The following is a 23,145-nucleotide window of genomic DNA, read 5'->3' on the forward strand; positions in this document are numbered from 1 at the left end:
TGGTTCCTGGGAATTGAACTCAGAACTTCTGGAAGAACAGTCAGTGCTCTTAACTGCAGAGCCCCAATTCTTCCCAGCCCCAGAACTAAGAGTATTAAAGAGTAGCAGCATTAGGAAGGTTGAGAATCTAAAGTCTAGAGACTAAAGTCGTAAGCATGGTGCAAGCATCTAATGAGGGCCCTCTTGCTGCATCATTACATTGCAGAGAGGTTGTTTTGTTAGAGAAAGCATCCTTGCTCAAATCCAATTTCTATATATGAAGTAATGACTGTGGCTTTCCCAACTCATTACTTTATCACTTCTCAAAAACCCCCAGTGGTCCTATCCCCATGTATCATGAACACACACATTTGGAAGTTAACTTTCCAATATATAAAACAGAAAGATACATTCAAGTCATGGCAAGGAGGGAATGTGAGCATTGAGTGACTGGCTACTTAAAGAAGAGAGCTCAAGATAGAAGGAAAAGTCCACACTAAGCCCTGGGGCCACATCCCTGCTTCTTGATTCTAATAACAAGGAGATGAACATATCTGACACAACCTAAATCTAATCCATCTGTCATTGGAAAGAGACCATAGAGGTGAAGGGGTGGGGCTGGCAGAGTCCCCAGCAGTCATTTACGTGAGTTTAGATCGACATGGCTAAAAAGGGAGACTGAGCTATATTAGAAGACCTGTCATTTTAATTTTAATGCCAATTTTAAGTTTCCTTCTTTGAGAATTTTATGCATGATACCCAACACTCACTTCCTCTTCCAACTCTTGGGAATTTCCCCCAATGTATCCATCTCTCAACTTCAGAGCATTAAGCAACAGTAATAATACTTTAACAGGCATACTTAGCACAGTGTCCACCATGGAAAACACATTGAAGACAAATCACGTCACCAGCTGAAGAGGGAGATCAGCTGAGGGGCAAGTCTCAACGGTTATTGGAATTGTGGTTTCTTAGCTTTCTGGTTGCTCACATTTGCACACTTCTGGGAATAAAAAACCATATACCAGCTGCACGCCATATTATCTGCTGCCCACTGTGGCTGCTCAGGAACTAAAAAGCTGGTGTGACATGCCACTTCTTTTCAGTCTTTATGGAGGTCTTGATGCCTTTCGTTGGTAACACTATAATAGGACACTCAGTCTAAGCCATGTCATGCAAAACTTCCTACTAATGAGAGAGTTTCCTACTATAGCACCCATGTCTATCTGACATGAGCCATGTTCTATATAGGAGAAGACACATGAGACAAAATTAGGCAGAGCATGAATTTGAGTGATTCATTCAAAAGATATGGGAATGGGTATAATCTTTACTACCATAAATGGCAAGAGAGTTATTAGGTACTATAAGAAGAAAGCAAAAGTCTTCATGGGACATTCCAGAGGGCAAAGGTCATCTCTCTTTAAAATATCCCTGAGGTGTTTAACCAAATGAGACAAACTTCAAGGTCAATAAGAAATGTTTTCACCTGATCACTCCATGGTTGAAAATGAGATAAGCCTTTTCTCAGAACACACTTTGTTTTGTTCATGCCAACTGCAATGTTCCACTTCATTCTTCTTCTCTCTATCAAGTTTGTCTAACCTCTGGCTTCATAGCCACTTGCATCCCAAGATAGTTACAAATGCTGCCCAACACATTTGAAGGAGACATTATGCTACAATGGCAAAAAGTTGGACTTCAAGTCTAAACCAAAGATCACCAGAATACTAAGTTGTTCTGACAGACTCCTCCCACCTGTCCTCTAGAGTTGTTCCTTGCTCTCTTTGTTCCATCCTTAAAGAGGAAGGATTTTTATCAAAATGGGATCTATTATTGCCTAGAAAATGAGTGCCAATAAAATTATTAAAACTCTTATTACATCAAATGATAATAAATTACTGTAAACCCCAATTTAAAATTAGCAATTAAGTACACAGCCATCTGTACCTATGGCTAATACAATGACTTCTGCTTGCATTTATTCTAGAAACAGTATCAGACCTTGTGATCATCCTTCTACGCTATGTCCACGAAATGCTTGAGTGACCAATTTTAAAAATTAGAAAATCCCCCCAATAAGTTTGAGATCATCTATACTCCTTAACAGACTGTTCTTACAAAGAAACTCAACTAAGAATAATAAAAATGTTAACTGTGTCTAATTTACTAGTTGATATTTCTATTAGTATTATCTTTATAAATGTCCTTCAGTAAGAGACTTTTAAAACAATTCTGCCATTATAAATTATAAATTAGCCATCACTGCTAAGCCCTGCATCAAATTTATTGACTTTTCCCAAACTATCTTCTATAAAACTGCCAAATGAAAGGTACCTCATAACTGCAAGCTTGAGGATAATAATGTAAGGACATGGTTTACATCATTAGTAAAATAGCAGTTTGAAAATTGTCACTAGTAAAGCCATTACTTTCTAAACAAGTGTTTGTCAGTCATTTAAAGTTTCCATCAATGATAAATTAATCGTTTGTCTCATAGGACATTTTAGATTCTTTCATTTAAATTTCATTTAAGTACATTTTAAATTCTAACATTCATTCAAAGAATGTGTCTACAAATCACTATCAGAACTTGTCTAAAGGTCAGAAGACAACTCCACAGTCATTTCTCTCTGTCCACCTTCAAAAGGGTGGCAGGAATCAAACTCCAGGCACAGGCTTGTGTTGCCAGCCCCCTTAGCCAAGGAGCCAACTTGCCAGTCTCTTAACCTTTTTTTTCTAATCTATGAGATCGTTTAAATTTTCATAAGCATAAACCAGCCACATAAAATCACCTGGTTTCATGTAGCAGGAACTCTAGTTTCGAAACACTTTCATCAACCAGTAAGTACCAGTACCAGGCTTCCCTTCTGCCCCACCACAGCATCTGCACCTATAACTTAGGCTACCCAGCCATCTCCAGCTGGAGGAAGTCACCACAGCTGCCTAGTGGATTAATAAGGGTTGATTCTGAGAGAGGAATTTAAAGACTGAAATAGACACTGGGGTTGTCAGAGATGACGGTGTTAGAAAAGAAAATGTGCAAAAACCGGTTACCAAGTTATGGGACTGAAGGACCCTTACAAAGGGAAAAGTCGCAACCTAAACAGAAGTGAAGAGGCAGTGACTTCAAGAATGTTCAAGTCCTATGAAAAATACCAGGTTACTTGCCAAGTGCCACTCAGATATTCACAGCTCTCTATCCTGCCAGCCACCATTGTCCTACATCATCACCTCTTCAGCCTTACTTCATCAATACTTGAAAACCAGAATTTCCAAAGGTGAAGGCAAGCAGCATGCTGGAGAGCAGAAGGAGCCAAATGTCTAAAAGAGACACCAGGCATACCTACCATTGCTTACAGCGACACCTCATCATCTTAGCCCAGGAGGACTTGCTTTTCCAGCCCTTTATATTTATTGGTTGCCTTATATGGACATAACACTAGACACTTCAGTCTGTGACATGCAATAGTGTGGAACCATCGCATGCTTTTCACGCTTCTATTTTCTCAGTTCTTCAGAAGAAAAGTAAAGGAATGGAAAGGAATGCAAGGGAAAGGAGAGGAGAGGAGAGGCAAGTGAGAAAAAAGAAGAGGAGAGGAGAGGAGAGGAGAGGAGAGGAGAGAAGAGAAGAGAAGAGAAGAGAAGAGAAGAGAAGAGAAGAGAAGAGAAGAGAAGAGAAGAGAAGAGAAATGTTAAGGAAGACCTCATTCCTTCTTGGGTTTTAGAAGAAAGAATAAAATACATGGTTTGATGTCCTAAGATGTTTAGGTTCCAACAGGGACAGATACGAAAGCAACATAGGTATGGAGAAACTCATAAAGCCTTAAGAAGTGGATGACAGTAGAGCACACAGAAGATGTATCTATCTTCCCAGGATATAGGCTCAGATCAAAGAGATTCTAAGTTGAAAGGAGATAAGGTGGTGCTCAGATGAGAAGCTGAGTTGTGGACACGCATCCCTCTGCATCCATGGGTGCTGCATCTATGAATTCAATCAACTGTGGGTCAAAAGTATTTCTGAGAGAAAGTTCATCTGTACTGAATGCATGCAGATGTTTGTCATAACTTCGTTCCCCAAATAATACTAAAACACTTGCACAGGGCTGAGAATATTGCTCTGTGTTGCATATCTGCCTAGCATGAATGAGTCCCTAAATTCAGTCAGAACCACAATATAAAACAAAACAAGCAAAAGAATCCTACTTACAATGTATTAATATGTAATTGCTAGTAAGTTGGAGATGGTTTAAGGTACAGAAGATACAGGACTGGCTGTAAATACTATGACAGTTTATACTGGGCACATGAGCATCTCTGGGCTTTAAGGATCTTGATACTAAACTTCCAGGAATAGAGAGGCATGACTGGAAATTGGTGATTATGCATGGGGGTAGGCAGAGCTAAGGCAAAAGCCGGGACTATGACAGAGCCATCATTTAAGCAGAGAAACAAGTGTAAAGGAAATTATCTGGAGACGGTGAGTCTCGTGCTTGAGTGAGTTCCATGGAAAGGGCTCATACATTTCTAAAATTGAGACAAACTAAGTATACCTGGACACTCAGAGTTGAGTTAGTACAAAGCCTGTATGGAACTGCAGGTGACAGAAACCCTCCTACTCTAATGCAGGTAGAGAGTGAAACTGAAGCAAGATTAGAAAAGCAGCCATAGGAAGCCCAACCTCTTAGTGGGTGGACAGGCAGAATTGAACATAGGATAAAAATCAATCACCTTTCCAGCAAGGACGTCTGAGAAGTGAAACAGGTCAGGGGAACTGATCGAGGAAGGAGACGCAGAGAAAGTGAGCATCCATTTCCTACACCACAGAGAAGCATTGAGGATGACCAGCTGCATCCAGCTCTGGCTATGGAGTGGGCATGAGCAGCTTTGGAAATGTCGGTTACAGGATGTGAGCTGGAAAGGCAGAGAAACGAGTGGGTAAGAACGATCTGACCCAAAAGTTTAAAATAGAAGAAATGCGCTCTAATCTCAAATAAAGGAGATATAATAAATGGCATCAACTGAACTTGCTTAATTAGCCATATATAGAAAAACTTAAATTCAAATTAACTCTAATGTATAAATACTTAAGATTGTGTTTCTGAGTCAAGGGCCATAAAGAGAAGATACATATAAAGCACACACTTATCATTCATGATTTTAGTTTACAAAGTATTTTTTTTTTTGTTTTGGTTTTTACATCACAGACTCTAGGCCTCTAAGATCTTATAATTACCATTTGACTTAACCTTTCTGTTATAGTTCTCACTTGTTATTTTAATTGCAGGTAATCCTGCCTATGTCTGAAGGAAATCTGTCACATTTATAACTTTAGGTCCCAGGTTCAAAACTTCAGAATTAAAAAAGATTGAGGCTATGGAAGGAGGCTTTTGAAAAGTACTTTCATCATGGTAAACTGGAATAAGTGGAACTTTTCTGACTGATTTCTATTCTCCTCTCTGTCATATGGAGTCTAATGGTTAGCAGTCAGTAGTGGCCTAATTAACACTTTTCAAACAGAATTAAAACTTAAATGGCTAAATAGAAAAGGAATCATGGACAGAATCCAGATCTTTTGATTTTCCAGGTAATTTTCTCTCAGTGAATTCTCCGTGTGAAGGACTGAGTGTATACTAAGCTTTTGTAAAAGTTGCACTCTGCAGGATTACTCATTAGAGAATGGCTAATGAAAATCACAATGAGCCTCACACTCACTAAGAAAATCCTACAACCAAACAGAAAAGACCCAGAGTGGGCAAGGGCCTGACAAACTATAAGCTTTGTAAACTATTTGGGGAATGCACTGTGAATATCAGCTCTTGGAAAATTTTATAGACAGTTCCCAAAATAGTAAATCATATCACTAAAGAAATTTCTGGTCAGCATATATACCTGAAAGAATTGAAAGTAGAGACTCAAAGAAAGGTATGTGTTTGTTAGTGTTCCCACTGTTATCCTCAGGAGGCAAACAGATAGAGGAAATCCTCATCTGAACAAAGTGTGTGTCCATGGAAAAGAATATAATGCAGCAGGAAATAATGAGTGAATACAGAAACCAGTTATGATTTTACAATATTGGTAAACTCTGAAACCATTATGCTAAACGAAATACCACAGTCAACAAGGCTGACTCTATGATCTTGGGGAAGAGGGAGTGGGTATTTTTAGCATTATTTTGCCTTACTGGGTTTTTGGTTGGTTGCTTTGGTTTTTAAGAGAGAGAGAATAAATGTGAAGGTGAATAGGTTTGGAGGTGGAGAAGATCTGAGAGGATTAGGGCAAGGGAAGAGAATATGGTCAAAATATATTGAATTTTAAAAATTTAATAAAAAGAAAGCCACACACCAAGCCCTGCCCCCACACACACAAACATGTGTTGAGTCCTTTGGATGAGATACATAGAGTAGTCAGATATTAGAAAAAATTAGAAACAGAGAGGAGAATGGAAGATTCGGGGGCAGGGAAGAAAGGGGAGGTGCTGCTCCCTTAAGGTGCTGCAGGTATGCTAGATGAGACGTCTAGAGACAGATGCTGTGGTGCTCAGACTCTGTGGATGTTCAGGGTCACTGAGCAGCACACTTAACACAGTAAATTGTATGCTGTGTAAACTTTGCCTGCATTTAAATTTTGAAGCTATCAAATTGAATTTTAAGCTAAACTGGGATGTCTAGATCTAGACAATGACACCTTTTCTTAAACAACAAGACATTTTTATCTATAGCTTGGTCCCAACCTCCAATGAACATGGCTCTCTCCTTCTCATTGTATACAAGGGTCACCTGAATGAGGCTAGCTATCACTGGCTACCACCGTCCACTCTGACTTTTGAAAAGCTGCTCTTGCCATTCAAACAAATATAACTAAAGACAGCCATTTCCTTCTCTCTCCGTCTCTCTGTCTCTGTCTGTTTCTGTTTGTCTGTTTCTGTCTCTCTGTCTCTCTCCCTGTTTCTGTCTCTCTCTGTCTCCCCCCCCTGCCTCGTTCTCCATTCAATGTGTCCAGAGGTCAGAGGTCAATGTCAGGACACCTCTATTGCTCTATACGGTTGGCTGGTTGGTTATTTTTGAGCCCATGCCTTTCACTGTGTCTGGACTTCATTGGTGCGCTGCCTTGTCTGACTGACCAGAAAGAGACCTGCATCTGAGAGTCTCTATGCCCCTAGCACTGGGGTTACAGACATATGCTGTAGCACTTGGCCTTTGGGTGATAGGGAACCAAACTCAGATCCACTTGCTTGTACTTCACCTACTTCATCTTTGTGGGCCCCAGGACCACTATTTCTTTATGTGTTTCACAGTCATCTTCACATTAGAGTACAAGTCAGTGCAACACTTCTCATTTCCATATTTGCTTAAACTAGAGGTCAAGGACATTTTCACTATTCTCTACATTATCAATCCACTCCAGTTCACATTTCACAGCACAATGGAGACAGTTTTGATGGGTCATATTTACAATAAACCTGCTGAGCTTGGCTGTGGATTTGCTAACTCAGTTCAGCTATGATGAATTTTATTAAAAAGCATAAAATTCCAGTGTATTATTTAAGGTCACTTTGCTTCTAAGATTCTGAGTAATTTCACCTTTCAGGAAACACAGTACTTCATGTATCTGAGCAAAAGAACCTCCCTGGGATTATACAATTGAAAACTGACAACCTCATGTCCCAGTAGTTTTAAGGAAAAATTATTTAGCTAAACTTTGCTTCTCAAGTATTTCCAGTGTTGGCTCTTTGGGGACACCAGTTTTATATTAATTTTTTTTAATATTTAGACTACATTTTTTAAAAATCTACATGAAAATGTCCAATTCCTAACCGTCTGTTCCAAATCCCAATACATACTCACCATGTGGTCCTTTAAAGGATTCCACGATCAGGGTAAAGCCTAGAATATCCATCTGGGTTTGGTCATGATGACAAATGAGATCATGGTAAGTGTATAACTGCCAGGCCTAGGAGACCTGGCTGGGATGAATCGTAAGTGGAATGGTTTTGAAGACAGATTCCTGAATAGACACAGGAAAGGCTTCTTGGTTCATTATCAAACCAGCCATTTAGAATTGTCTTCAGGTGCTAGGGAGACACTTGAAAAATCCCTAATGACATTTATAAATGAAGAACACACAAAGCCCCAATTAAATAGTACTTGCAATTCTGTGAGATTGTGTCTATCACCACTCAACTGCAAACAAACTTAGAACCCCTGATAATGGCTGACTCCACCCCAAGACAAAATATTTTATTTTTTTCCATTTTTACTTCTTTTTTCTTTTTAGTATAGGTGTGTGTGTGTGTATGTGTGTGTATGCATGTGTATGTGTGTGTGTGTGTGTGTGTCTGTGTGTGTAAATCATATCTAAAAAGAGTAAAACATTAGGACACAATGATGTGTTTTGTATATGGGAAGGTATGTTCTTTGCCATCATGATGCCTAGACTTCTGATGGGCAGCTGAAAGGAAGTGGAAGCAGCTAGGTGAGATGCTATATTCCAGAATATTCTAGGACTCAGTAGGAAGCAAGACTTCAAGGGACATGAGCCTGCCAAGGAACTTGTCATCTGTCTCAACACTATTAGTGTTCAATATTATTGAAACAGATTTTACACAAAAATCAAAAATATCCTGGCTTTTTCACAAAACCAGACACTGGTAACTAAAACATAACATATTGAATGAATTCTCTTTTTTTTCCACAGCCAAGACAGAGATGTCCATGCATATTTTCTGAGATTTTAAAATTCTCTAGATTAAGATGCTCATAAAAATTGCTACCAACAAAAACACAGATATGTAGCAGGAAAGTAAATATAGCCTACTTAATCTGTTTCATAATTAATTTGTTATAATTCTGACTTATTTGCAAGAAAGTATTGAATCTTTTGGCTCCATCCAGAGACATGGCAAGACTAAAAAATAAGCATCTACCTATACAATTCAAAAGCTCAAAAAAGATTGAAGCTTTATTTCAATACTTAAGTAAATTTCTTCTCCCTTGTAAAGCTATCAATCTTTATATTTCTTCCCATTTTAAAGAAATCATATTATGCTGTTCTATACACAGAGTTAATCCATTTAAAAAATACAGAGAACTTCTCAAACCACTGAAAACAGAGTTTATACCTATGGGTGGGTTTCCTTTTCTGACAGGTCTTGAAAGATCCTTCATTCACTCTTGCCCTTTTACTGAGCTTCACCCCCTGCTTAGGTTTCTTTTCCAAAAACACACATGCTATGACTCAAATGTCATTAATGATAGAAATGGCTAGAAAGGACTCTGTAATTGACAAGTTCAAAATGGACGTAGAGGGACCTCTCATTTCTAGCAGGTGTCTTGATGTGAGTGAGGAGAACCATGACAGGCAGTGGCTCACAGGACAGTGCGGCACAGAGATGAGAGCACCAAGAAGAAGCATACAAGTGTTAGGCAGGAAGGTCAATGAGCACAAGCCTAGCTCTAGCTCATGGCTTACCTACCCAACCACTGTCATCTGAGAGTAAACACAGATGAGGTCCCAGGAGGTACAAAGTTCAGTTGACATTGGCTATACCTGGGAAGAAGGCTCCACTGGCCCATGACAAAGACTTTGCCCAGCAGGTTCAGAATCTCCAGTTTTTTCCAGTCCTATCCAGTCCTATTCAGTCCTGCCCAGCCCTATCCTATCTGTATGAAGAATGCTGAAGCACCAAAATAAAGAGAACATGAGTGCAAATCATTGAGGTCATGGTCGGGGGATTCTGTGTCATTGGGCTCATACTCTTATGTAACAAGTCACAGCCACAGATCAAACACTGGCTCTCTGAGGTCTCAGAAAAAGCTTCCTATCCCTAGAGTACCCTCCCATAGACCTAATGCCAGGCCCCACCTTCTAGTACAAAGCAGTACCTCTGCCCAGTAATTTCTGCTGCAATGCCTGCTATCTACTATAGACCTGATGATCCACAATTATCATATACTCTGTTTACTTAATCTCCCAATCTACTTGCGATCCCAATGAGATATGAACTTAAAGGAGTGCATTTTGCTGGTCCACATAAATACTTAGTGCATCACTGTATTTCAATTAGACAGATGGATAGATGGATTGAGGGGTAGAAGGACAGAGAGGTGAGTGTATCCAGACAATTAAATCTACTTGTATCATGACTGAATATTTACCATAAATCCAAGCCTGCCTAGAGACCAGTGCATGGCATCCACCTAACAGGTGTCATAACTATTAGCCATTTTAAAATCATAGACTGTAGGAAAAGGGTACTGCTCTAAGATAAGGAATATAGGTGTATTTGTGCACAGTACTAAGGGCATTAGATCAATAATGTCCCATTATTATCTCTCTAAAAGCCTCATTAGATGCCCAGGAGGAACTCCAGCAGAATAGTTGTGAGGGTAGAGTATGTTTTACCCACTATACATCCCAAGTGCATTTTCCAAATCATTTAATAATGAACACTCCATTCCCATTATTGCCATTACAAAATTGCAGTCAACAGATAGGCCATAGAGTTCTTGACTTTCTTAATAGGGAGAAGCATCTATAACCAACTGCAGAGACTCCTAGCTGAAAGCAGAAAGTCCCCAGATGATGATGTCAAATCTGTAAGCATACACCTTTTACTCTCTTCCCCCCAAAATGCCCAAGAATGGATTCAAATGAATCATGTATACATGCAGGCACGCATGCACACACACACACATGCACACACAGACTTCACTCCCATGTACACCCACCTGTACATACATACCAAACTGCCTAAAATACAAATTTCTGAATATGCTGTATGCTTATATCAATCATGTTCATTGACAAATCTAAATTTGTCAGAGAATAATTCAAGTGACATTTGTCAAGCTCATGCCACTTTTGTTTCAAAACAACCAAAGGAGCTACTCAGTAGTAATGCTTGTTGTGGTGAGGCCTCCAGTATTTATATGGCTTCTGGTTATAGCAGCATCTCTCAGCAATAAGTTTTAGAATGCTGTTCTTCATATTAAAATCATTCATCATTCAGAAAGGTCACATTGATTTCCCCCACCACACTGATGGAATCAGTATGGCTTTCAGCTCAACGAAGAGGACACTCTCATGTAACAGCTTAAACTGATAACTCCCAAGTGTGCATTTTGCAATGCCCCTGAGAGAATCCACATGGAAAAAGCCAGGAATGATTAGCAACATCCCAAGAAATCTTCTCTCTGAGATATAATGCTGTGAATGAGTTTTAAATACGAAGCAATTATTAGGGTCTATTGATGTAAGCCAACAGGACACATGATGGTTCATTAATGATAAAACAAGCCTCCTTACCATGAGGATGGGAAATTGTAATGACTGCAGATACCCCTCACAGTGAGCAAATGATGCCTCTGGCTTCAAGAACAAACGCCTCGGGATATTGTCATCTAATCCTCATAACTCTATTAGCAGCCTCTAGCTCGCTGATTAGCTAACTGAAACACAGAGACCTATAGGTAACTTGCTGAGTGGCATACAGACAAGATCCAGGCTCGTCCACATAGCTCTGCATTCTTAATCATGAAGCTGCCTCAGCTTCCCACTCTCGTGTATCTGGGAACACAAGGCATCAGATCCATCTGAGACAGACTTTTTGAGACTAAGAGTGATGTCTATTTTCACTGTTGTCCCATATAAACATGAAAGGGTGGCCAATCAACCCTTTCCTAACAATTAGGGAAATAAGTGTATGCGTTCAGCAAAGCCACTGACTCAGTATAATCTTCCAGGAAACTGTCAGTTTGGCTTGGGTGTACTCCAGCTTTCAGGAAATTATACTGTACTCAGCAAGAAGACACTAAAGCTGGCACTTTGGATAGGGTGCTCATGTCTGCTAGCTGTGTTCTGACCTCAGATTTCCTATACAAAATATAAAAAGAAAAAGAAATCTTAAAAGGAAGGTAACCATCTAAAGGTTTGGGTAGGCTCTCAGGAGGCCAGCAGCCAGCACTTCATCTTTAAAAAAAGTTGAATCCATGGACTGAATTTAACTTTTCATTTTTGTCTCCTTGGAGGGAACCTTAGTTTAGGGTTGCTGTTGCTATAGTTTTCAAACAATAATTTAATGGCACTAGAAAATGACATAGGATAAAACCCTGATTCACAGATTTCTAATCTTGGAAGAGAAGCTTCAGTCACACTGGGTCTCTGTATGCTGCTCAATGCTGAAAAGCCAGACTCCCCCACTTACATGTGTTAGAGGAACACAGACTGTAATCATCATATAGGAGGAACTCTGGCCCACCTGCCATTACTGATATTTACAGTACCACCATGTTAGTATTTTCAGTGCTGATTTATGAGCGAAACTGTTGTGACAATCATGTCTAAAACTACTATCTGTCATAGTCGACATCTGATTTACCCTCAGCCCCAAACTAAGTCTCTTTTCACCACCATGCTGGTGGTAAATTCAAGGGGAGGGGGGATACAAACAGTATAAGCCTCTATAACTGATTGTCTGCGGTAGAAGTTATTTAACTGGTCTACCCCATGTGTAACTCAGCACCACTTGAAAGACACATTGAACTAAGAGAAAAGTCTGAAGACACTTTTCTGTTTAAATAGACATAGCTAGACAAGTTTTACTGACTTCAGAGAATCCTTTAGAATCCAATACTAAATGTCAGACATTTTAAGGCTTTAAAATGTTAATCAATTTCAAAGGTGTTTATTTTTTTTAAAAAAAAAAACTATACTCTTATTCAAACATAAGGTTATTTTTTTATTTTTAAATTATATACAAGCATGTGTGTTTGTTTACAATATGTGAACATGAATGAAGAGGCCTGAGGAGACCAGGGACCTAATATCTCTTAGATCTGGAGTTGCAGCCTGTAGTTAGCTACTTGAAATGGGTGCTTGAAGCCAGCCGTGCTGGAAAACAAATACAATACCTTTGAAAGAGCAGTACATGCTCTTAACAACTGAGCATTCTCTCCAGCCCCCGGAAGTATTTTTTTTTTTAAATGACACATTAATGACAGCAAAAATGGCCTATTATCTCCCTGTCCATTTAACACTGAACACATTTATTTAAAAGGCATGCCTTAGGAAATGGTTATTGTGCATGGAAGCACGCAACGAACTGTGACTCAGCCCAGACTACTCCTTCTCCATAAAGGGACAACTCCACATTTTCTAATGCTCACGTCCAGAAAAGGGAAAGGGAGTTTATGCATGCATACTCCGGCCAACAGTATGAAGATGTGTGTATGAAAGGGGATATGCTGTGTACCAGTTTAAACCATGGTTTGCCATGCATCAGGAAATCAACACACTGCCAAACACTTTATGGGTACTAGCTCAATGCTCACCCACAACCACAGACAGGACAGAATTAATTGACAGGAAGACTGGGTTTCTGACTGGTTAGATTCAGGGGAGGTCAGTGAAAACCAAGGAAAACTTCCAAACTCCTACCAACATACACCCATCATCTCTATTTGGTGAAACTTTAATTTAAAAAAAAAATAACAAAAATATCAAGTTGTGTGTGTGTGTGTGTGTGTGTGTGTGTGTGTCTGTGTCTGTGTCTGTGTGTGTGTATGTGTGTATGTGTGTGTGTCCGTGTGTGCATGCATTTGCATATGCCTGTGTCTGAAGCTCAAATGTCAGTTCTGGGTGTCTTCCTTTAGTATTTATTTTTTTAGGACAGGGTCTCTCACTGAACCTGAAGCTCATCATAAAGACTAGGTTGGCTGACTAGTCAACTGCCAGGACCTGCCTGTCTCTACCTTGCTAGCACCAGATGTGTAAACACAGACCATCACACCTGGCGTTTACATGAGACTCAGGGATCCACTTGTCCTCATCTGCTTGCACACCAAGTACGTTCCCTTCTGAGTCATCTCTCCAGCCCCTCATAACGTACCATAAAGTGACCTGGTTTCTTATCAGAGTACCTACAAACCACAAGCTGTGTCCTTCTCAAAGGCATACTAAAGCTGAAGTGTGGATTGTGGGTGCTTTAATTATACCTCACTTCCCATTAAATTCTATTAGCTAGAGCTTCCTAAAAAGCTAAGACTATGTCGCCAAAGACACAAAAATTGAAGGATCTTGAATTATCTCCCAAAGCCTTTCTGGGAATAAGAATAGTGCCCACCCTCTAAGACTGGAAAAACTAGAACATCAACCATAGCTGTGTAATGTAGATCCTGAAAAGACTCTTTTGATAAATGCACCCATATGTTTACGGATATGTGAATAAGCACCTGAATGTAATCAATGGCAAAGATACTTTTAGAGTTTTGAAATGTCAACCTCTGTTTCTACTTAAAAGCTTGCATCATCTAAAAGAAAACCAGAGAGTGACTTGATTTTATATGAGCAATCAAGAATGAAACATGGAGGGGCTGGAGAGATGGCTCAGTGATTAAGAGCACTGACTACTCTTCCAGAGACTTCCTGAGTTCAATTCATGCAACTACATGGTGGCTCACAACCATCTGTAATGGCATCTGGTCCCCTCTTTTGGTGTTTCTGAAGACAGCTAGAGTGTACTCAGATACATAAAATAAATAAAATCTTTAAAAACCAAAAAACATGGAAGCTGCTTGCTTCCTTCCACAAATTTGACTGAATAATCATGAATCTATAACATCCACTGGGTCAGATTAAGAAAAGGGAACACTGAAAAGTATTTACCTTTGTGTGTCCACAATCTGGCAAGAAAATAATTTAAAAATGTGTGTGTGTGTGTGTGTGTGTGTGTGTGTGTTCATGCATTTGAGTGTTCTGTATAAAATCAAAGACACACACACCCATCTCCGTAACAGAGTCAGCAGGATGCCCAAGGGTTCCATCAATGTACCATTCTCATCACTGTCTCTCATGCTTTGAAAAGTCTCACCTTGGTATTGAACCTGAGAATGTATGGACTAACCACCCTCCTCAAAATCCAACAAGCAGAGGAAATACTAAAATATTTGTTGTAATGAGTCTTAGTGACATAGAAGTCTTGTGATTAGTCTTTGTGAGTCCTGAACGCCAATAAGAAGCACAACAGTGAAAGGATTAAAGTAGAGCTGATTTGAAATGTGATAGTAGAGAGATATTTAAACAAGCAAATGTTGGCCTGAACACCAACCAACTTGGTCTTTGTACCTGTAAGTTGTACGTGTTTCTTCTTTAGTCAAATGAGGGTGACTCCTAATAAGTAGGGATCCTACAAAGTAGAGAAACTGAGATAATACTGCACTTGGCAGAGGATTTGGAGAGTGATTACACAGAGTACAAAACACACCAGCTGACTCTATGCAGAATGGAATCCATAAAAAAACCAAGTGACTGCTCCCAAGTGACTATTTACAAATGTGAAATAATGAAAAATATGTATTGGCCATGGAACATGGAAGCCATGTGATCAAATAGTGAGGTGGTATCCTGGACTTATGATGAGGCTAGAAACTGAAAAAAGGCTGGATGTTGGAGAGGAAGTAGAGGATGATGCAATCAAACTTACCAATCTGTTAGCAACAACCTGAGTCACACCTGCTTGTTCAAACTGTTTTGTTGTTTTATGCATTAAAAGTTCACAAGGTTTAAAGACAATTCATAATGTACCTTCCTAACCCTCCCATGTCTTATTAAATATTAACAAAGAAAACTTCCTGGGAGCCTTCTCCTTCTCCCAGGTCTTTGCCAGCTCACCTGAGACTTAAGGGAAGGAAAGAAATGCCAGAGAATTCTACCTGTTCAGACAAGGCCCAAATGTTGCAGGTGAGTTCTACCAAGGATTCCTATAGCATTCAAAACACTCGGCTTTGTGGAAGGAAATCAGAATGGATACATACCAGAAAGAAGATAAGGAGGGAAGGGGAGTCAGACCAAGATCATCACAGGGTTTGCTTAGGCAAGAGGCAAGAGACATTTGAGCACAGAATGACAGATGTGAAAACAGAGAGCTACAGACACATTCTACCCAACAGACTGTGAGCAACTAATTGCGGGGGGCGGGGAATGACTACATCACCTCTGAGCTATCACTCACTCATGGGACAGAAACAGGTGGTACAGGAGCTAACCCTGAAGATCATGTCCAGAACATTATCTAGGAAGCTGAGCTAATGTATTTATATCGATAAGCTGAGCTGATGTATTTATATCAATAGATGCATATATTCTACTCTGAGAGCAAAGCTACTATAGGAATAACGTGGCTTATTGTGATTCAAGAAATACAATGTTCATGAGTGATATACCAAGAGGTTCTCAGTTTAAAATGCCAGCCAGCATATTTTATAATGCTGAAAAAGAGCTCATCATGCACCATGCACCAAGCCAAACATGTGTTACATAATCATTATTCAGTTGCTGCCAGTATTAGTTTGGGTTTGAAAGGTTTTGTGGGGTTCTGTTGTTGCTCTTCAGGGGATTATGGTATCTACGATCCTCTCCATTGTCTCTTGGAGCTGAGATGTCTCTTTGCAGCATTTCTCAGAACACAACCTCCAACACACATGTTCACTTAGTAGTTTCCTTTCGGGCCTCATTGTTGGTTGACAGATCTCTTTTTCATTTGCTTCGTTTCGTTAACAATGCTGAAACTGCGTGGCTGAGGCTTGTAGTTCCTCAAAAGCATCCATCCAGTGCGTCCTGCAAGCTTCCTCTTAGGTCCCTGCCTAACCACCTCTCCTGTCACTTCCTGCTATGGTCAGCAGCTGCCTAGAAGTTGCCTTACCCAAGAACCCCCATAGCACCTGCCCCTAATCTTGAACAGCACTTGAAGTTCACTCAATTGGAAATGTCTGGCTCCCCTCCTATGCTATAATCTCTAAAGGGGTAGAGAGCTATTCGTTTTAGTCACAATTAAAACTCTAGTATACAGGATCCAATGAGAACAAATACTTATTTCAGTATATTATTTTATTTTATATACTTATTTTAGCATATTTCAAACAGCCTTCTACTTAGCTCTACACCTAAGACAATCTATAGATTCTGCATTTAAAAAGTTGAGCTAAAATGTGTTGGCAGCCACAATAAATTGTCACCGTTCAATCTGTGTCACATTAAAATATATGATTTTATGAAATAGATGATATATATGAGAAAAATTAAAGATTTACAAATGAATGTGGTCTGAAATATTCACAGAATCAGATTCTACAACTTAGCCTTCCACAGTCTCCCTGTTCACACCACTGCTTTGGCCAGCTTTGCTTAACTGTCCTTTTAAGAGAGTTTTCTCCCCAGCTACATCACAGGCTTTGGAATGCATTAAAGGTCAGTAGGAGTAGAGAATTCATCCCCAGTTTCTAGAGAAAAGGCAGGAGAAAACATCTTCCACCCTCACTTCAAAGGAAATGGACTATGTTAGCATCTTTCCTAGCCAGAGGGAGGAATGCCCAAGTGTCCACTGTAACATCCTGCTAAATTGCCCACTTCCTACCATTTAGTTGTAGATTATATACAATCTGTTCACTCAGTTGTCATAGCTAGTACATTATTAAATCAAGTGATAATTAGTCAAGGAATAAGCTATTACCTAAAGAGCTATTCTTCTAAATCTCTATCTTATACAACTCCCTTACAGATAGCAAACTTTTGTATGATGGTCCCAATCCTTTTCCTCAGAGTCATACAGTCATTTCAAATACAAGGTCCATGGAAATCATAACTCTCTTCTCCCCAAACTGGTATAAATCCCTTCCTAAGGCCAAGACCTTCCCATGCTCATCACCCCCATTCATCTCATTATCATTGAATATCTACTTGTCTGGAAAATCTATCCATACCTCCAACATTCTCCACTGTCTTAAGCTAAGCAAACAGCCTGAAACCTTGAATAACAAACAATAACATTATTTCATTTCACAGTGTCAGAACAAAAGGCACTGAAGAGCCAATACTTGTCTGTTGGTCCAGAAAGGTTATTACGTTGAACCTGATCTCCTCTTTATCTCCATTAAGTAACAGTAAGACAAGCACTAAGTGACCACATGCAAAACAGAATGAGAGGATGAAACAGCTGAGGCTATCCAAATTAGATGTCATGTCACTGTCCAGCTTAAGTTCAATGTTTGTAGCCAGAGGTAAGGACAGTCACCTGAAGTTCAAACTCAAGGGCAAAACATCTGTCGATACATTCGCAATATACTTATATCTGTAGCTCTATGTTCTTACTTACACAGTCTGATAACATAAGCTACCTTAAGATTAAATGTGAATATTTGTTTTCAGGAAAATTTAAAAAAAAAATCCACAAGTGTGTACAAAAGGCACAGCTCTTTTGTCCATCTTTCAATGAGCAATGGCTTTGCGCAGTATCACCTTCAAGTCTTCTATAGACTGGGGAGAGGGTTTGATTTTAAAAGGCTCTCAAATCAAAAGCTTGTCCCATCAGCAGGAAGCCTGGAGTTCTATTCCCAGCCCAAATCCAGGTCCAGATCTTAGCAAATCTGAAGAACCCCAATCTCCACAGCCTCTATCCTCCCAATTAAACTCACTGAAGATACACACTCTTAGTCTCTAATGTGGCTGCAGGAAGGGGCTCTCTCATATTATGCAATTATGTCCATTCACTCCTGTTGGGGCTTGAGTGTAAAATATTCCCCATCCATTCATATTTGAGCACCTGATCTCCAGTTGGTGGCGCTGTTTTGGAAGTCTGTATACTATATCAGGAGGTGGCACCTACATGAAAGAAGTGGATTGTTGCCTAGATTGAAAGTTAAAGCTGATTCTGCTCTACCTAAATGGTCTGTCAATACTACATGATACTATATGAAACTACCTGCCCACGGTCCCTCCTGCATCCCTTCCCTGCCATGCTAGATGGTACCCTCAATAAAACCACGAAGCAAAATAACCAGTCTTCTCCGCAGTTGCTTCTTTTTTTTTTTTTTTTGGTTTTTTTCGAGACAGGGTTTCTCTGTATAGCCCTGGCTGTCCTGGAACTCACTCTGGAGACCAGGCTGGCCTCGAACTCAGAAATCCGCCTGCCTCTGCCTCCCAAGTGCTGGGATTAAAGGCGTGTGCCACCACCGCCCGGCTCCGCAGTTGCTTCTTTCCACTATTTTTAAACGGGGACAAGAAGGTGATTTATGCACTCAAACGTCAATCATCTTCAGTAGGAATAAGTTATATGGACTTTTCCAATATGGGAATCTGTCCCTAAAGAAAATCTCCCTAAAGAAAATCATGGGGACCTAAGGTACTCATTAAGAGGCAGAATTGTTCTAAAAGGTGTATCCCAATGAGGTTGATTTTGTTTCTTTGTTTTGTTCTTGTGTGTGTGTGTGTGTGTGTGTGTGCCTGCCTTTCAGATTTCCTCATCGATGCCAACACAACACAATGGCATCCATGAAAATTTCTCTGACGCAGAATGAGAAAGGTGGTTCTGGATCCAGACTGCCTTGCCCTGAATGCTATCGGAAGGCTTTCCATACTTTTGTGAACAGAGGAAAAGCCTTTTTGCTCTCTTCTGAAGTTTCCCAGCCTTTGCATTAAAACAAGGAGAGCCCTGCACCACCTTGGGCTTGGACTTGTGATTAAACGGTACCATTTAAACATATGTGTGAATGGCACAATATAAGTATGTGATATATATAAACAATACAAGGCCCGATGTTAATTATATCTTATAAGAATTATTTTTAAATACTTAGGCCAGAAGAGTTTATGATTTGATAATTTCTCAGATACTATAATATTTGCATGCATATAATGAGATATCTTATAGATTGAACTCAAGTTCATCCATAAGTTCATTGGGTTTAACTTGTACCTAGTATGCATGCAATCTTATACAATGTTTTAAATAATCGTGGACAAAAATAAAACAGTTGTGTGGTGTGTAATTTTCTCCTTGAAGCATCATGTCAATACTCAGAAGTCCCAGATTTTGGAACCCTCTGGATTTAAGACCTTCAGAATGTGGATATTTAACCTGTTTTACAACAGTAATACATCTATATTATTACTAACTTCCCTGTGACTCTTAGTCCAAATGGATCTGTTGCCTGCTCTGTTGTCTGAAATTCTATATTGGTTTATAATCTTGCCTGAGATCATCTGGTAGGTGCTTCAATAAAAAACACCATGCTTATATACAGAGGTGTTGATTCCCAAGCCCTGGAGTAAGGTCTGAGAGCACACACATCTAATGAGCTATCTCAGGGATGCTCATGCAGATGGTCTGAAAAGATACCATGAGAACTGACTAAGGTACACCATTATGGCAATGAAAACATCATGGAAAAACAGACATTCAGGCTTCCTGTAGCCCTCTGCTCACCTATAAAACCCTTCCTAGACTCAGTAATGCTACCAACTCCAAACTCAGTCCAGTCATCTGAAGACATACAAGGGCTCCCATCGATCCTTCATGAAGGTGCCATCTGCACTGTGATGAGTGAAGCCCTGTCCTGGAAACAAGGGTAACTGAGCACTAAGGCCCTTAGTTCACTTTAAGATACAGGAAATCCTTAGTAAATGGTAACTAAACAGACAATAGATCCCTGGAAGGCCTTAGAGGTTATATCTGAGTTGTTCACTAGGCATAGGTACTAAGAATCTCTAGCAATCCAGGAGTCTCTGCCACCCCACTCAGCTACCTCTTCTCTGTTCAAGGGTCTGGAGCCCTTGCCCTCCAAACACCAAGTTGCCCCTCACTCAGCCTAAGCTTCAGCCTAAGACCTTTATAGGGCTTTGTGGTCCAAGCAGCTGTTAGATGCTAAGTAGTCTCAGGAGAGAAGAAGCCAGACTACAAACAGGAAGTATTACTCTGTAAACATTTCTGATAAATTACCCAATAAGATTGCAATGGGAGGGAAAAGAGAGAGAGAGAGAGAGAGAGAGAGAGACTCGAATTCTCATCTAGTTTATCCTCATTTAAATAAATATTCCCCTTCATACTCAAATTTTGTATAGATTTTCTCCAAGAGGGTGCCCAAATGCTTTGCCTTTCAGGATACACAGAAGCCTCAGCCCCCATAGCCTCATTGCCCACTGTCCACACTCCACACTTTGGCCCTTTGGACTTTCTGAAAATTTCTCCATCTCATCTGTCTTCTGGTCCAGTTCTATCTCCATTGGCCTGTAATCAAATCAAGTATGGGCTTATACACACCTCCTGCAGATGATGTTAAAGGTTCCTAAAGAGGAATTCAGGATGCCCTGTCAATTTCATTGGAAATAGAGAAATCTAAGCCATGTGATCTAGGCAGAATATGTAACCTGATCTTTTGACACAGGCAGAAGCCCTTTCTCATCAGTTAACTGGCAACACCTCAAAAATAATTAAACTGTGGACATCTTTGATTTTTGTATTTAGTTTGCAGTAATTGCAGAAAGGGTTTTAAGAATGCAAACAATCTCCTTGACAGGAAATAGACAGGATTCTGAGTTCTAGCTTTACTTATTTTACAGAGCATAGTAACTTTAATTAGATGTTCCATGTTGCATGCACTAAGAAATGTGTCAGCAGAGGTGCCATGGCTTCTATACAACTAGGACATGAGGATGCTAAGAATTCTTTGCCAAAGCTGCACAATGTGTTCTGTTTCCTGAGATAGGCTGGAGGACAGACAGATGCAGTCTTTTAATGGTATTCACCTATTAATAAGAAATGGATTTACATACAAACACAAGGTCTTTTCCACGGGACAATGGTACCTTTATTCACTTCCCAGCTAGGGAAAGAAATGAAGCTCAATTGTTGAAATACATTAATATATGCCATAGAAAGAATACATATGAAGTAACCAGCCCCACTTGCACATATCAGTCCTTTTAAGATAGACTAAAGAAGTCACATAATAATTTTCCCTAAAAAAAAAAATAGCTGTCCATCTACTTGTCCCAGGTAGGGCACATTTTACCAGCACAATAACAACAAAACCAAACCACTGGTTTTCACTTCAGCCTACTTTAACCTCAGGCAGAAGATTTTGTGAACATAATTAAATTCCCATTTCCAGCCAATCTTTCAGATCTACATCGCCTGATCTTACTACAGCATGGACTATCCAAACAGCACACAGATGTATCCACGTTCCATTTCTAGGTCAACCTCCTTGTTCAAACTATTGGCTTGTTCTTTGCCTCTGTTTCTCATCTGAATGGGGGAATTAATATCTACTATGTGTATTTCATGCCATAAGATAAAGTGTCTGTTTATATAATTGGGCCCTATTTACCTACAGAGCCCTTTATATAATTGACCCTCATTGTTTCTTAACTTTATTTACTGACAGGTTTCATCGTTGGGTTTTTGTTTGTTTGTTTGTTTGTTTGGTTGGTTGGTTGGTTGGTTGGTTTTTCAAGACAGGGTTTCCTCTGTGTAGCCCTGGCTGTCCTGGAACTCACTCTGTAGACCAAGCTGGCCTCGAACTCAAAAATCTGCCTGCCTCTGCCTCCCAAGTGCTGGGATTAAAGGCATGTGCCACCACTGCCCCGCTCATCGTTGTTTTCAATGTGGCTTATGCCACACTCCTTTAAGACTTGCATTTTCCCTATATGGCATCTTTTACCTGAGGTGACCATGCTGAAGCAATCATAAATGTGGCCCTGGGCTTGTCTAAACACCACCTGTAAGCTGTAGACCTTCTAAGACCCTCCCTTCCTTTGTCTCAACACCTGGCTACCAAACACTAGCTCAGCCTGTTCGTTAGATGGCTTGTCTTTAGCAGGTGTACAATATTTGTTTAATTGAATTGCCAGGGACCCAATCAAGGCCTGGATGCTAATCGGATCATCATCCAGAGATCCCACAGAATAAATGGTGACTATATTTTCATATGCCTGGAGAAACCCGAGTTCTAATGCCCCAGGGTTCACGGAGCAGCTCCTTAGCACCTGAAGTGTCTGAAGGCTTGTAGCTTCCAGGGCACACAGGATCCCTCCAGCATCCAGGCGCAGCTGGGATCCTCATGCTGCAGAGGAACTAATCCAATTACAGAGAAAACTCATCTTGTGAAATCCGAGCTCTATTTAACAACCGGACAGCGTACACAACGCTAGGGAACTAACTGCAGAAACATTCGTTTTGCAAATTCACTACAATCGTCATCACTTTTGCTTTGTTTGGTAAATGTGGCTGAGAGCTCATAACCTATGCTTACTCTTAGGGTTTTCCACAGTGAGCAAATGCCAGCGCAAAGACCGAAATGCGAGTCTCTACATCTTCAGGATCTCGGAATGCAC

General features: G+C 40.0%; 1 protein-coding gene across 3 annotated transcripts in view; it reads right to left on the minus strand.

The window, feature by feature from the left end:
- Positions 1-23,145, minus strand: part of Mctp2 (multiple C2 and transmembrane domain containing 2) — a 236,585-nt gene that overhangs the window by 212,826 nt on the left and 614 nt on the right. Inside the window, exon 2 of one of the 3 annotated variants that reach the window (XM_031386979.1) lies at positions 4,711-4,893. The exons of the other annotated variants lie outside the window; for them this stretch is intronic. The gene's annotated coding sequence lies outside the window, so the exon portion shown is untranslated. The remainder of the gene's footprint in view (positions 1-4,710; positions 4,894-23,145) is intronic. 3 annotated transcript variants of the gene reach the window in all.

Source organism: Mastomys coucha, unplaced genomic scaffold (genome assembly GCF_008632895.1).
Source record: "Mastomys coucha isolate ucsf_1 unplaced genomic scaffold, UCSF_Mcou_1 pScaffold21, whole genome shotgun sequence".
NCBI lineage: Eukaryota > Metazoa > Chordata > Mammalia > Rodentia > Muridae > Mastomys > Mastomys coucha.